The 16,319-nt window shown below is 43.9% G+C and overlaps 1 long non-coding RNA gene across 1 annotated transcript in view; it reads left to right on the forward strand.

Moving 5' to 3' along the window:
* The window catches only part of LOC143768792 (uncharacterized), a 59,517-nt gene extending 50,077 nt beyond the window's left edge, over positions 1 to 9,440 (forward strand). Inside the window, exon 3 of the long non-coding RNA XR_013214030.1 lies at positions 8,904 to 9,440. This is a non-coding gene — a long non-coding RNA (uncharacterized LOC143768792). The remainder of the gene's footprint in view (positions 1 to 8,903) is intronic.
* Positions 9,441 to 16,319: the final 6,879 nt, after the last annotated feature.

Here is a 16,319-nt window from a genome sequence, read left to right on the forward strand (position 1 = left end):
TTCCATCGTTCTGAGATACAGTTCTTAGATTATATCATCTCTCTCCAGGGGCTGAACATGGAATCTGGTAAGATTCAGGCTATCCTTGACTGGCCGGTACCCAAGAACGTTAAGGAGGTCCAACGTTTTATTGGTTTTGCAAATGTCTACAGACGCTTCATTCGAAATTTTTCTGATATTGTCCATCCGATTACTTCTTTGACAAAGAAGGAAAAGCCCTTTAAGTGGTCATCACAGACTCAAGAAGCTTTTGATTGGCTTAAGATCTGTTTCACATCAGCACCGCTGTTGATACACCCAGATCCAACACTTTCTTTCATTGTGGAGGTGGACGCTTCTGATAATGCTTTGGGGGCTATTCTCTCCCAAAGAACTGGTGAGAAGGGTCTGCTACATCCTTGTGCTTTCTTTTCCCGTAGACTAACCTCAGCAGAGAAGAATTACGACGTGGGAGACAAGGAATTGCTGGCTATTGCGGCTTTCAAAGAATGGAGGCATCATCTGCAAGGAGCTGCACAACAGATCATAGTGCTAACTGACCATTGCAATTTAGAGTTCCTTAGATCCGCTAGATGTCTTTCTCCTCATCAGGCTCGTAGGAACTTATTTTTAAATCAATTTAACTTTGTTATCTCGTACCGTCCAGGTTCTCATAATGGGAAGGCTGATGCTTTATCCCGAATCCATGCTGCGGATTCCGTACCTGGATCCCCGTCCAAGACCATTCTATCTGATGCCAATTTCATCGGAGTTATCCACGATCAGGACTTGTGGAAGGAGTGCAGGGAGGCCTATGACGGTGATGTATTTCTGGCCAACCCACCTATGGATATTAATCTTGTCTTTAAGGGTGGCATGGGTTCAGAGATCGACGTATCTACATCCCTGAGGTCGTCCGTCTGCAGATCCTCAAGTTGGTACATGACTCCAAGTTGGCTGGTCACAGGGGGGTACAGAAGACACAAGAGTTCCTGAGCCGATTCTTCTGGTGGCCAACTTGCCTGAAGGATACCAAGGACTATGTTCTCTCTTGCGAGGTATGTGCCCGTTACAAGACTCCTCATGTGGCACCTACGGGTCTTCTACAACTATTACCTGTTCTGTCCGGCCCTGGGGGGGTCTATATCAATGGACTTTATTGTGGAGCTGCCTACATCGGGGGGCATGAATACAATCATGGTGGTAGTTGATCACCTGACTAAAGCTGCTCATTTTGTTCCATGCACCGGCCTCCCCTCAGCTAAAGATACAGTGAACTTGGTTATACAGAATGTCTTTCGGTTGCATGGGGTTCTGGATGAGATCATCTCTGACCGTGGAGTACAGTTCACTTCAAGATTCTGGAAGGGGTTTTGCTCTGCACTCAATATTGTCTTCTTTCGCTTACCATCCCCAGACAAATGGTCAGACTGAGCGTACCAACCAGACGCTGGAACAATATCTAAGATGCTATGTCACCCATCTCCAGGATGATTGGTTGGAGTTGCTGCCGTTAGCCGAATTTTCATGTAATAATTCTCAGAGCGCCTCCATTAAATTTACACCTTTCTTTGCCAATCTGGGTTATCATCCGTGTATTTTACCTAGGTCTCTAATTAATTCTCCAGTTCCGGCAGTGGAGGAAAGGCTGACTGAGATGAGACAAAATCTGGAGGTTCTGAAGGAATCCCTGACCACAGCTCAAGAACGTTATAAGAGATCGGCTGATAGATTCCGTAAACCTGCACCCATGTTCAAGGTAGGAGATTCCGTGTGGTTAGCAACTAAGAATCTGAAGTTAAACGTTCCTTCACAAAAACTTGGACAGTAATTCATTGGCCCTTTCAAGATCAACGGTATTGTGAGCTCTGTGGCCTGCCGGCTGAAGCTGCCTAGGACTATGAAGATACACCCAGTTTTTCATGTATCTTTACTAAAGCCTGTATCTCCTAATACCTTTTAGGGATGTGTTGTGCCACCTCCGCGGCCTGTGGTGATTGATGGGCAAGAACAATTTGTGGTGGAGGAAATTATTGATTCCAGGATTCGCAGGAATTGGCTCCAATATCTGATAAGATGGCAGGGATATCCCCCTGAGGAAGACTCTTGGGAACCTGTGGAAAACATCAATGCCCAACAGAAGATTTCTCGTTTTCATCAGAGATTCCCTAAGAAACCAGGTCCAGGATCGTCCTGAGGCATCTTCGAAAGAGGGAGTAATGTCAGGACTCTAAACATTTTTTTTACCTTTTGTGCATTACTGCCCTTTTCCAAGATGGCGTCTTTGGTCTCATGTGCACTGTCTTCCTGCTATAAAACTCCACCCCAGCCTTCTGTCTGTGCTAGAGTCTGCCTTGCATCCAGCTCCTGTTCTCTGATTACTCCCTGGCTCTATACCTGCTCCTGTGAACCTGTGTGGTGATCCTGCTACTCTGCTCTGAGTTCCTGCTGCGTTTGGAGCGTCCCCAGATGCAGGGCAGCGGGGTACTCGGTACCGGGTCTCTCTGTCTCGGTTCTCGGGATTTCACGGTGGCCCTACCCGGTCCGTGGCCCTGCTAAGGGGCCCCCAATTAAAGGTGATGAAAGTTTGTCAAGTGTTCATGACGCCACCTGTGGTATTCGGTCAGGGTGACTGACCGCTGCTAGCGGTCCGCTGGGGTGATGGAATGGTAGCTAGATGATGTAACTTCCCACAGGTGAAGTATGTCCCCAGGGCTTCCCTTGATGGGTAGATGGTGATGGTGTAGGTCGCAGTAAATGACGAGGACACAGGGTTGCAGTCTCTTTACCTTTTTACTGAAGGCTTCGGCGTCCACAATCCAGAGCACTGCTAACAGGGCTGGCTGAGACCGGCCGGTCCGAAGGCACATCCAGAGTTCCCTTTGCAGGTAGAAATCAGTAGCCTTCCTACTAGCGCCTATGTGTTGTAGTACTTCCCTGCTGAGCACCACGGGATAGTCCTCACAACTGTCGTGTATGTTTCTGTTCTCTCTCTCCGTCCCCCAGATGATATGGATAGGAAGCACCCGTATGACGGGGTAGGCCTGGAGTTATTTTATAGGGACCCTAGAGACGCCCCTCTCCCACAATTGCCTCCGTTGTCTTTATTAGGTGTAAAGGTGAGACAGCCAACCTAGAGTTAACTGCCCTGCCGTAGTTCAAAGTAATGCGTAGAGTCTATTACTTCCTCGGCGTTCCAGGCGCCGGCTACGCGCCTCAGAAGGATGTTGCCGATCTTGGGGCACGACTTCTCCTGGTTCTATCTCCTTTGTGCTGTGATCTCGTTTCTCACTTCTCCAACAATATACTTCGCTTCGTGTCCTTTCTTAGGATGCCGCCGTAATGAGGTGCAGGCACGGCTCCGTAACAACCTGTCTCGTGCTAGGCCACTGCCAGGATCCCACCCCTGACAGGGACCTCCCTGAGTCTTCCCAAGCAACCTCTCTCTCGCTAGATGTTACCTGGTTAAAACCCAGTCAGCTTCTCTTCTAACTTCCTATCCAACCCCCAGTTTTACCAGAGTGTGAGGAGTGGCCTAATACATAGAACCTTTTGCTCCCCCTCGTGGCCGGAGTGTGAAGTGTAGTGTGTGACTGTGATACCTGGTCAGGTGAACTCCTTTAGTGCCATCAGACGTACCATCACTCCCCTTAGCGGCAGAGCGACAATACTGCAATGACCAGGACTCTGGGGCGCTGCACATACACCAGTTTCCAGTAATCCTCCTTCATCTGCTGCTCGTGTTTACTTCCATCTGCATTTGCTGGACATGTAAGCTGTTTCTGCTCTGCAAAAACCTGAGACTAATAACCAGGCCTCCCTGGTTAAGCTAAGATATGATTTGAACTGCCTTATAAGCTTATCTATCGGTGTTTGGACTAAGACAAGGATTTATTTGTGTCAAGTATCCTCAAGAATAATTGTGCTTCATAGACTTTCTGCTTGATTGCATTTTCCTCTGAAGTTTCCTATAGACTGCTAAGCTGCGTTTAATATTTACACCAAGTGTTGTGGACTTGAGTTTCTCTCTGCACCTGTTTGAATCACCGTGTGATAATATAGACTTTACCACTTATAAAACTGTGTCCTGTAGTTGTCTTGTTCCACGCAAAGAGTCTTCTGAGTTATCCCCTATAATTATTACATACACACAAGGACACAGGACAGAGGATGAGTCAACTTTAATCCATGTCAACTGGCTGCAAGTGTGATTTAGTTATTGCCAACACCTGTTAGGTGCCACAGGTAAGTTACAGGTGCTGTTAATAACATAAATTAGAGAAGCATCACACGATTTTTCAAACAGTGCCAATACTTAGTCCACCCCCTTTTTTATGTTTGGTGTGGAATTATATCCAATTTGGCTTTAGGACAATTCTTTTTGTGTTTTTTAATTTAAAACAAATTAAATGAAGATAATAATAACACAGAATTTGTGTTTGCAATCATTTTCAGGAAGAAACTGAGTGATATCTGACAGAATTGCAGGGGTGTCAATACTTTTGGCCACAACTGTATGTACACAGTGACTGCATCAGCAGAATAGTGAGTGCAGCTCCGGAGTATAATACAGGATGTAACTCAGGATTAGTAATGTAATGCATGTGATGGTTGTATTGGATAATGGGCAAGAGATTGGGGGGAGGAAGAGGGGGGTTGGTTAGGTGGTAAGGGTGTTGTTTAGTAAAATGAAAATATCTTATCAGGTCATGTATCTACAGTAATGTACGGTATTTGTCTGGAAATTGTATCAGACTGTGTTAATGGCGTGTCATATGCTTTATTAAAAAATACATGATTTAAAAAAAAAAAAAAGTAATGTAATGCATGTACACAGTGACTGCACCAGCAGAATAGTGAGTGCAGCTCTGGAGTATAATACAGGAGGTAACTCAGGATCAGTAATGTAATGCATGTACACAGTGACTGCACCAGCAGAATAGTGAGTGCAGCTCTGGAGTATAATACAGGTGGTAACTCCGGATCAGTAATGTAATGCATGTACACAGTGACTGCACCAGCAGAATAGTGAGTGCAGCTCTGATGTACACAGTGACTGTACCAGCAGAATAGTGAGCACAGCTCTGGAGTATAATACAGGATGTAACTCAGGATCAGTAATGTAATGTATGTACACAGTGACTGCACCAGCAGAATAGTGAAAGTACATAGATTGAGCGGGCACCATCCACCTCAAATAATAAGCATATGGGGGGATCACCTGATGCATATCAATGTAAACTGACAGCACAACAAGAAAAAAGCACATGCATCAAAGAATGGGATCACCACACAAATTATTTTAGTACAAAAAGATAACAAACTTTATTTAAACAACACCACATCATAAGACTGTAAATTTAAAAACACTTAAACTCCCCTAGACAGATTGGGAGGTTAGGGTCCATACAGAATATGAGTGAAATACTCAAAAAGACATTGCATAGTCTAAATCCACCTTATACATATATAAATCTGTGTTGGAATGTAATCAATCACAAGGCAATATATGCCAGCCAATATATGCATGCTGTTGCCCCCATAAAAGAGAAACAAGACAATACTCAGAGTCGAGTTAATATCAAAAACCCATATAATGTAGTAAGGCAGTATACATAATCATGTGGTAGTTCCTCCCACAAGATGCAAGTATAACTCGGTGACCAGAAGGGCACAATGCAATCAATGATTCTGGAGCAGAAATGCCGATATCTAAACACACTGCACCTAAGAACCCAATATCTCACCCTTACATCATAAGGCAGACCCCCAAAGTAAGGGGCAAGGTAGACTGTGCCAATGTACGACCCACGCGTATCGACGCTTAAAGCGTCTTCCTCAAGGTCCAAAATGTTCCAGTGGTGTGGTGCCTACTTAAATATTAAACTCAGATTCAATTCATGCATACCAGGTGTGCAGCATAATGGCGGCGAGGACCAAAGGGTGTGCGGCAATCCAGCGTGTTAGAGTATCTAGTGCGCAGATGCTAGGTTCCCTGCCAAACCGGAAGGAAGGCTCCAGCGTACTGCGCAATTCAGCGAATACATCACCATAGCAACCAGGACGCAATATGTGTGAAAGGAGCAGCGTAAACAGATCACCATAATGCGGTATGGCCCCGCTACAACCTACGAGATACTCCTCAGGTTTAAATATCTTAAATTGAGAGTAGATCTAACAATGTATATTCACCGAGGTTGAGACTGTAGCATCCCATACTTGGATATATGGGTGAAGCGTTAGCCGAAAATCAACATCTAACATATTGCGCGTGCGCAGTCCGGGCAAAGGAAGCCACCATTTAATTGGAATTATATCCAATTTGGCTTTAGGACAATTCTTTTTGTGTTTTTTCATTTAAGACAAATTAAATGAAGATAATAATAACAAATAATTTGTTTGCAATCATTTTCAGGAAGAAACTGAGTAATATCTGACAGAATTGCAGGGGTGTCAATACTATTGGCCACAACTGTATGTACACAGTGACTGCACCAGCAGAATAGTGAGTGCAGCTCTGGGGTATAATACAGGATGTAACTCAGGATTAGTAATGTAATGTATGTACACAGTGACTGCACCAGCAGAATAGTGAGTGCAGCTCTGGGGTATAATACAGGATGTAACTCAGGATCAGTAATGTAATGTATGTACACAGTGACTGCACCAGCAGAATAGTGAGTGCAGCTCTGGGGTATAATACAGGATGTAACTCAGGATCAGTAATGATTTTCTACTGTCACTTAGTAGTCTGACTCCGCAATTGTTCATGGTAATTTTACGACCCACTTCAACGTGTTTGATGTGAACCTTTTCATGGGCTTTTTATAAAAACGTAAAGACGGATTTTGTTAAATTGAAGTATGACATAAAATGAATCATAAAAACCCAAGTAAAAAAATCCCATTAAGCTTCAGCATAAAACTAATATAAATCACTGCTATAATCAATGTGCAATCGAGAAGACAAGGACATTTTTCAGAAAATAAAGTTCTGGATCGTTTGAACTAAAGCAATTGTTTACCTCGAATGTCAGGAGGCAAAACTTGTCTGTGAGGGTTTTCATCAAAATGGAAATTTCTTATGATTAGGAATTGACTCGTGACTCATCGAAACCAGAGGGAGACATGTATGTGAAGCACAGATAGATAGATAATAGATAGTTAATACACTGTGTTCCAAATTATTATGCAAATAATATTTCCTCATATTTTCTCTAAATTACCTATCTGAATTGCAGTCATTGTTATTTTCCAGTCATCTAGTATTCTAGTATAATTGCAATGTTTTGGAACAAACTACCTATGAAAACAGTATCTTTAAAAAAAAAATAATAAACACTTAAAATGCATGTTCCAAATTATTATGCACAGCAGAGTTTTCAACCTTTTTTATTTTATTTTGAACAAAAAAATGGTCAATTGTGAAGTTATAAGCATTATCAGCTTATTAAAAAATGAAATCAAACAGTTTTCAAGTGAAAACTTTATTCTAGGTGATGTTACATTTGCACATAGGACCCCTTGTTCGAAAGAAGCTTCTGATCTCTCTCGTCCATTGAATTTGTCAGTTTTTGGATGGTTTATGCTTCAGTTGTTTTGCATGTGGACAGAATACCCTCCCAGAGCTGTTGCTTAGATGTGAACTGCCTCCCGCCATCATAGACACTCCTTTTGATGATGCTCCAGAGGTTCTCAATGGGGTTGAGGCCAGGGGAAGATGGTGGCCACACCATAAGTTTGTCCTCTTTTATGCCCATAGCAGCCAGAGATGCAGATGTGTTTTTTGCAGTATGAGACGGTGCATTATCATGCATGAAAATGATCTTGCTGCGGAAAGCACGGTTCTTCCTCTTGAACCACGGCAGGAAGTGTTGTTTTAGAAACTCCACGTAGATTATGGAGTTCATCTTTACCCCTTCAGGGATCATAAAGGGGCCGACAACCTCTCTCCCCATGATTCCAGCCCAAAACATTACTCCACCTCCTCCTTGTTGGTGCCTTAGCTGTGTTTTCATGGAGTGTCCATCAACCAGATATCCTCCACTCCATCCATCTGGACCATCGAGCGTTGCACGGCACTCATCAATGAACAAAATAGTTTGGAAGTCAGTCTTCATGTATCGTTTGGCCCACTGGAGCCGTTTCTGCTTGTGTGCAGTGGATAGAGGTGGTCGACAGGATGGCTTACGCACCTCTGAAGGACCCTGCATCTTGTTGTTCTGGGGACGTTGGAGGCACCAGGAGCTTCAAAAACTTGTCTGCTGCTATGACAAGGCATTTTTGCACCTGCTCTTTTAACCTTACGCAATTGCCTGTTGGAAAGTCCTCAATTTTTCCTTATCAGCACGCACACGTGTGTGCTGGGAATCAGCTACATACTCCTTGATTGTGCGATGATCACAATGAAGTGTCTTGGCAATGTTGATTGTAGTCATGCCTTGACCTAAATACTCCACAATTTGTGGCTTCTCAGCAGCCGACACATCCTTTTTCTTTCCCATTTTGGCAAAAAATGTAGGCTGCTTAATAATGTGGAACAGCCTTCTTAAGTAGTCTTGCCTTTATTTGGACACACCTGCCAAACTAATGTGCACAGGTATCTGCAATTGCTTTCAGTGATATAAAGAGCCCTGACACACATCACCATCAATGAGTTTAAATGACAAACAAAAAAATTCTAACCTTATCACTCCTAAACTCTTTGTGCATAATAATTTGGAACGCAGTGCAGATAGATAATAGATGATAGATAATAGATAGATAGTAGATAAATAGATAGATAGATAATAGAAAATATAGATAGTAGATAGATAGATAAATAAATAGATGATAGATAATAGATAGATAGACGGATAGACATGATACAGATGGTTCTCGGTTATTATTCTCTCTCTTATTTTCTGCCCTTTTCCCTTTCCGCAGCTCCGGACCCTTCTCCTCCTAATTACTTGGATCTCCTGGAGAATTGTTCTTAGGGGTGAGTGGGCCGCCTTTGCCCGTGCCCCCCACACTGTCACTTTGCTGCCCTCCTGTCAGACTGCTGCTGCCCCCTGCGTTATTGGGGGCAGCCGCGTCCTCTCCAGCCCTTTGTATCCATCCTCCGGCTCATTCGGATTCTGCCGGTATCCAAAGCCATCCGGGAGATGAAATTAGCTGTGAATAATATTTATGAAAGACATTTGCCATGAATTTTAATCTGCGCCATACGCTGCCTGTTGAGCGTTCCTGGGGACACGGCGCCGATCGGCTTGGAATATTAAGCGATGAAAGGTTACGAGGGACATCTCATCTGAGCCGCCGTCATCCCAACTAATTGGATTCCTAATCACCTGCAGGTTACGATCCCTGGGTAGGTGCCCGGAATGAAAATCATCGACCGTGTCCCTCGCACCTCTCTGCTCCACTCACTCCAATACCGAACTAAGCAATGAAACAACACGCCCCTTTAATTAAGGTGAAACTCCACTTTTATGGATCAGAATATTGATATCATAATCCCATCAATACTCTGATCCCAGCAAAACCCCAGAAGTAAATATTGTAAGAAGAAAACTTCTCTCATCCTTCATGGATCTCGATGCCGATTGCTGTCAGTGAATTGGGTCATTTTTATTTCCAGATTGCAAAAACAAATCCAAACCCGACGTCCCCAGTGCTGAGCGTCGGCTGTACCTCTACCTCGGCTCCGAGACGTAACTGCACAATTATAGAGACACAGACAGAAATGTCTGACTGCAACGGTCACCATTCTCATGTCTGATTCCATTATCACAATGAAGTTCCACATTTTCCTCCTAAATACACGGATCTCCTGGAGAAAATTGTACAAAAAAGACTTCAGATGAATTCAGGGGCGAAACTAGAGGCTTAAAGCGAAATTTTGGACATGAGTCGCCTTCACCACCTTGTTGATTGAATGCTTCATTTATGCTGCTGGGATTTTTATGTTCCCTATCCATGGAAAAAAGAAAAAAATACTGTGTCTCAATGTATTAATAATGTCTCCTCTCTGCCTTATATATGAAGGTACAAAGGGGACATTAACCGTTACAATAAGGCTGGAGTCACACACAATGTATAAAAAATCTGTCCGATTTTGTCTGCCGAGAATCGCACAAATGTTCTCCGTATAGTGATCCCGTATGTCATCCGTGTGCAATGCCAGGATGCGTTTTTTTCTCAAAAAAGTATCCGTGTGTCATCCATATGGTGAGATTTTCTCACACACTTGCAAAATGAGCAAATAATGGCAGAGCCAATTTCCTGTCACCTGCCCAATACCTGAGAATGCCTCGCAAGTCACACTGATGGTCCGTGTGCTGTGCGATTTTTTTTCTCACACCCATAGACTTGCATTGGCGTTTGTCGACTGAGATATGCGGACAATCGCAGCATGCTGCGATTTCACTCGCAAGTATAATACGGACGAGAAAAAAACAGATGATGGGAGCTGCCCCATAGATTAACATTGGTCCAAGTGCTATGGGATTTTATATCACTTAGCACTCGTCCGTATTACGCTGTAGTGTGACCCCAGCCTAACACACAGGATCCACGATGTAAAATAGCTGATGTCACAGCTCACCTCCTCCTCCTCCTGTACAATGACTGATAATACCTCTATATACAGTAGATAACACAGGATCCACGATGTAAAATAGCTGATGTCACAGCTCACCTCCTCCTGTACAATGACTGATAACATCTCTATATACAGTAGATAACACAGGATCCACCATTCACAATACATGATATCACAGCTCACCTCCTCCTCCTGTACAATGGCTGATATCACCTCTATATAAAGTAGATAACACAGGATCCACCATTCACAATCCATGATGTCACAGCTCACCTCCTCCTCCTGTACAATGGCTGATAACACCTCTATGTACAGTAGATAACACAGGATCCACCATTCACAATACATGATGTCACAGCTCACCTCCTCCTCCTGTACAATGACTGATAACACCTCTATGTACAGTAGATAACACAGGATCCACGATTCTGCAATAATTATAGGGGATAACTCAGGAGACTCTTTGCGTGGAATAAGACAACTACAGGACACAGTTTTATAAGTGGTAAAGTCTATATTATCACACGGTGATTCAAACAGGTGCAGAGAGAAACGCAAGTCCACAACACTTGGTGCAAATATCAAATGCAGCTCAGCAGTCTATAGGAAACTTCAGAGGAAAATGCAATCACGCAGAAAGTCTATGAAGCACAATTATTCTTGAGGATACATGACACGAATAAGTCCTTGCTTAGTCCACAACACAGATAAATATACTTATAAGGCAGTTCAAATAATATCTTAGCTCAACCAGGGAGATCTGGTTAATAGTCTCAGGTTCTTGCAGAGCAGAAACAGCTTACATGTCCAGCAAATGCCGACAGAAGCAAACATGAGCAGTAGATGAAGGAGGATTACTGGAACTGGTGTATGCAGCAGGAACTCAGAGCAGAGTAGCAGGATAACCCCACAGGTTCACAGGAGCAGGTATATAGCCAGGGAGTCACCAGAGGTCAGGAGCTGGATGCAAGGCAGAATACTCTAGCACAGACTGAAGGCTGGGGTGGAGTTTTATAGCAGGAAGACACAGTGCACATGAGACCAAAGACGCCATCTTGGAAAAGGGCAGTAATGCACAAAACGGTAATAAAAAATTTTCAGAGTCCTGACATTACTCCTTCCTTAGAAGCGGCCTCAGGACGATCCTGGACCTGGTTTCTCAGGGAATCTCTGATGAAAACGAGAAATCTTCTGTTGGGCATTGATGTTTTCCACAGGTTCCCAAGAGTCTTCCACAGGGGGATATCCCTGCCATCTTATCAGATATTGGAGCCGATTCCCGCGAATCCTGGAATCAACAATTTCCTCCACCACAAATTGTTCTTGCCCATCAATCACCACAGGCTGCGGAGGTGTCACAACACATCCCTGGAAGGTATTAGGAGATACAGGCTTTAGTAAAGATACATGAAAAACTGGGTGTATCTTCATAGTCCTAGGTAGCTTCTGCTGGCAGGCCACAGAGCTCACAATACTGTTGATCTTGAAAGGGCCAATGAATTTCTGTCCCAAGTTTTTGTGAAGGAACGTTTAACTTCAGATTCTTAGTTGCTAACCACACGGAATCTCCTACCTTGAACATGGGTGCAGGTTTACGGAGTCTATCAGCCGATCTCTTATAACGTTCTTGAGCTGTGGTCAGGGATTCCTTCAGAACCTCCAGATATTCCTTCATCGCAGTCAGCCTTTCCTCCACTGCCGGAACCGGAGAATTAATTGGAGACCTAGGTAAGATACACTGATGATAACCCAGATTGGCAAAGAAAGGTGTAAATTTAGTGGAGGCGCTCTTAGAATTGTTATATGAAAATTCGGCTAACGGCAGCAACTCCAACCAATCATCCTGGAGATGGGTGACATAGCATCTTAGATATTGTTCCAGCGTCTGGTTGGTACGCTCAGTCTGACCATTTGTCTGGGGATGGTAAGCGGAAGAGAGACAGACATTAATATTGAGTGCAGAACAAAACCCCTTCCAGAATCTTGAAGTGAACTGCACTCCACGGTCAGATGATCTCATCCGGAACCCCATGCAACCGAAAGACATTCTGTATAACCAAGTTCACTGTATCTTTAGCTGAGGGGAGGCCGGTGCATGGAACAAAATGAGCAGCTTTAGTCAGGCGATCAACTACCACCATGATTGTATTCATGCCCCCCGATGTAGGCAGCTCCACAATAAAGTCCATTGATATAGACCCCCAAGGGTGGGACCGAACAGGTAATGGTTGTAGAAGACCCGTAGGTGCCACATGAGTCATCTTGTAACGGGCACATACCTTGCAAGAGAGAACATAGTCCTTGGTATCCTTCAGGCAAGTTGGCCACCAGAAGAATCGGCTCAGGAACTCTTGTGTCTTCTGTACCCTTCTGTGACCAGCCAACTTGGAGTCATGTACCAACTTGAGGATCTGCAGACGGACGACCTCAGGGACGTAGATACGTCGATCTCTGAACCACATGCCACCCTTAAAGACAAGATTAATATCCACAGGTGGGTTGGCCAGAAATACATCACCGTCATAGGCCTCCCTGCACTCCTTCCACAAGTCCTGATCGTGGATAACTCCGATGAAATTGGCATCAGATAGAATGGTCTTGGACGGGGCTCCAGGTACGGAATCCGCAGCATGGATTCGGGATAAAGCATCAGCCTTCCCATTACGAGAACCTGGACGGTACGAGATAACAAAGTTAAATTGATTTAAAAATAAGTTCCAACGAGCCTGACGAGGAGAAAGACATCTAGCGGATCTAAGGAACTCTAAATTGCGATGGTCAGTTAGCACTATGATCTGTTGTGCAGCTCCTTGCAGATGATGCCTCCATTCTTTGAAAGCCGCAATAGCCAGCAATTCCTTGTCTCCCACGTCGTAATTCTTCTCTGCTGAGGTTAGTCTACGGGAAAAGAAAGCACAAGGATGTAGCACACCCTTCTCTCCAGTTCTTTGGGAGAGAATAGCCCCCAAAGCATTATCAGAAGCGTCCACCTCCACAATGAAAGAAAGTGTTGGATCTGGGTGTATCAACAGCGGTGCTGATGTGAAACAGATCTTAAGCCGATCAAAAGCTTCTTGAGCCTGTGATGACCACTTAAAGGGCTTTTCCTTCTTTGTCAAGGAAGTAATGGGACGGACAATATCAGAAAAATTTCGAATGAAGCGTCTGTAGAAATTTGCAAAACCAATAAAACGTTGGACCTCCTTAACGCTCTTGGGTGCCGGCCAGTCAAGGATAGCCTGAATCTTACCAGATTCCATGTTCAGCCCCTGGGGAGAGATGATATAACCTAAGAACTGTATCTCAGAACGATGGAACTCGCATATCTCCGGCTTAATATACAGATGGTTCTCTTTCAGATGTCTTAAAACAGTTTTGACATGTTCTTCATGTTCCTGTAGAGAGGCAGAAAAGATTAGAATATCGTCCAAATAGATCACCACAAACTGGTCCAACAAATCTCTGAAAATGTCATTAGCAAGGTGTTGAAACGTTGCAGGGGCATTACAAAGCCCGAAGGGCATCACGAGAGATTCAAAGTGTCCATACCGGCATCTGAATGCTGTCTTCCACTCATCCACTGGACGAATACGCACCAAATTATAAGCCCCACGAAGATCCAGTTTAGAGAACACCTTAGCATGGCGGACTCTTTCCAGTAATTCGGGAATCAGAGGCAAAGGGTAACGGTCTCATACGGTTACCTTATTGAGTTCCCGATAGTCAACACAGGGTCTCATCCTTCTTCTTTACAAAAAAGATAGGTGCCCCTGCTGGTGAGGAAGAAGGACGTATGAAACCTTTGGCCAGATTTTCATCAATATACTCCTTTAAGGCTTGAAGCTTAGGTGCCGCCAAAGGGTATACGTTACCAAAAGGAATAGCTGCCCGAGGAAGCAACTCAATGGGACAGTCATAATGCCTGTGTGGAGGAAGCTGATCTGCATTCTTCTCACAGATGTTAGAGAACTCTTTATATGCTGGAGGTAAAGAAAATACCTGTACATGTGGTTCCGTAGCCGTGGACTCAGGGACAGCTTCTGTTAACGCTGAGTTGCTCCTTGTTGGAGAGATAATCTCCTTGGTCTCCCAGTTGATAATTGGGTTCTGAGAACGCAACCAATGAATGCCTAAAATCACAGGAAAATGAGAAGAAATTAGCAAGAAAGAAAGTTGCTCCTGATGATTAGACTCCAACAAAATTTCAAGGGTTACGGTCTCCTGATCCACAGGCCCAGAGATTAAAGTTGACCCATCCACTGTTTCCATTGTAATTGGAGAGGCTCTTTGCTGAATTTCAATACCATGTTCCTTGGCAAATACGATATCCATGAACTTGCCACCTGCACCAGAGTCAATCATAGCTGCACTGGAAATCCACTGTCCTGAACACAGGATCTTAATAGGGAGAGAACAGTGAGAGTTCTTTTCCTTAAGTTCCTTGGGGGGGGTGGTGAAGTCATAGAAAGTGAATGGAATACAGCGTTTAAAGGCAGGCTACATTCAGAGATATCAGATTCATCATCACAATGCTGTATAAATGTCTCTAGCTCTTGTGGTGACTCAGAGCGAGCTAGTTCATCTTTTACAATACTACACAGACCCCTTTTAAAAATAGGCAATTGAGCATAACTGTCCCAATTGGTATCTACCGCTAATCTCCTGAATTCAGTAGCATACTCAATAACAGAATGTTTTGCCTGGCGTAAAGACAATAAAGCAGATTCTGCGGATCATCAAACATTAATGCCATAGCGGCCAAGAAATCATCCAAGTTATTTAACCGTGGGTCACGAGACTCGATCATTGGATTCGCCCAGGCGAGCGCTCGTGCGGTCAGCAGCATTATTACACACAATACTTTGGATCTAACATTAGGAAAACGGTCAGCATGCACATCAAAATATAGCATACATTGATTCACAAAGCCACGAAATTTGTCGTGATCACCATTAAGTCTGAATGGGGGCAACTTAGGTGGGCTAGCTGGTGGTGGTTGCCCAGAGAGAAAAGTCGCTTGTGCAGCTATTTGCATGCTTATGTCCTGAAAAGCCCGTCCATACTGGGATTCTATGCCAGCAAGTTTGTTTTCCTGGGCTGCCATGCAGGTGCTTAAGTCCTGCAAAGTTTGTCCAAACACTTGTTGATTGAGTTCAATGCTTCCAAACTTCTTTTGCAGACCTTCCACACCTTTCTGCACTGATCTAATTATGGAAAACACCTGCTCTAGTCTGCTTTCTTCAGTCATTGTTCCAGCAGTCTCCTTTTTTTTTAGGCTAGAGTATCCTGTAATAATTATAGGGGATAACTCAGGAGACTCTTTGCGTGGAATAAGACAACTACAGGACACAGTTTTATAAGTGGTAAAGTCTATATTATCACATGGTGATTCAAACAGGTGCAGAGAGAAACTCAAGTCCACAACACTTGGTGCAAATATCAAATGCAGCTCAGCAGTCCATAGGAAACTTCAGAGGAAAATTCAATCACGCAGAAAGTCTATGAAGCACAATTCTTGACGATACTTGACACGAATAAGTCCTTGCTTAGTCCACAACACAGATAGATATGCTTATAAGACAGTTCAAATAATATCTTAGCTCATCCAGGGAGGTCTGGGTAATAGTCTCAGGTTCTTGCAGAGCAGAAACAGCTTACATGTCCAGCAAATGCAGATGGAAGCAAACACGAGCAGTAGATGAAGGAGGATTACTGGAACTGGTGTACGCAGCAGGAACTCAGAGCAGAGTAGCAGG

Source organism: Ranitomeya variabilis, chromosome 4 (assembly GCF_051348905.1).
Source record: "Ranitomeya variabilis isolate aRanVar5 chromosome 4, aRanVar5.hap1, whole genome shotgun sequence".
Lineage (NCBI taxonomy): Eukaryota > Metazoa > Chordata > Amphibia > Anura > Dendrobatidae > Ranitomeya > Ranitomeya variabilis.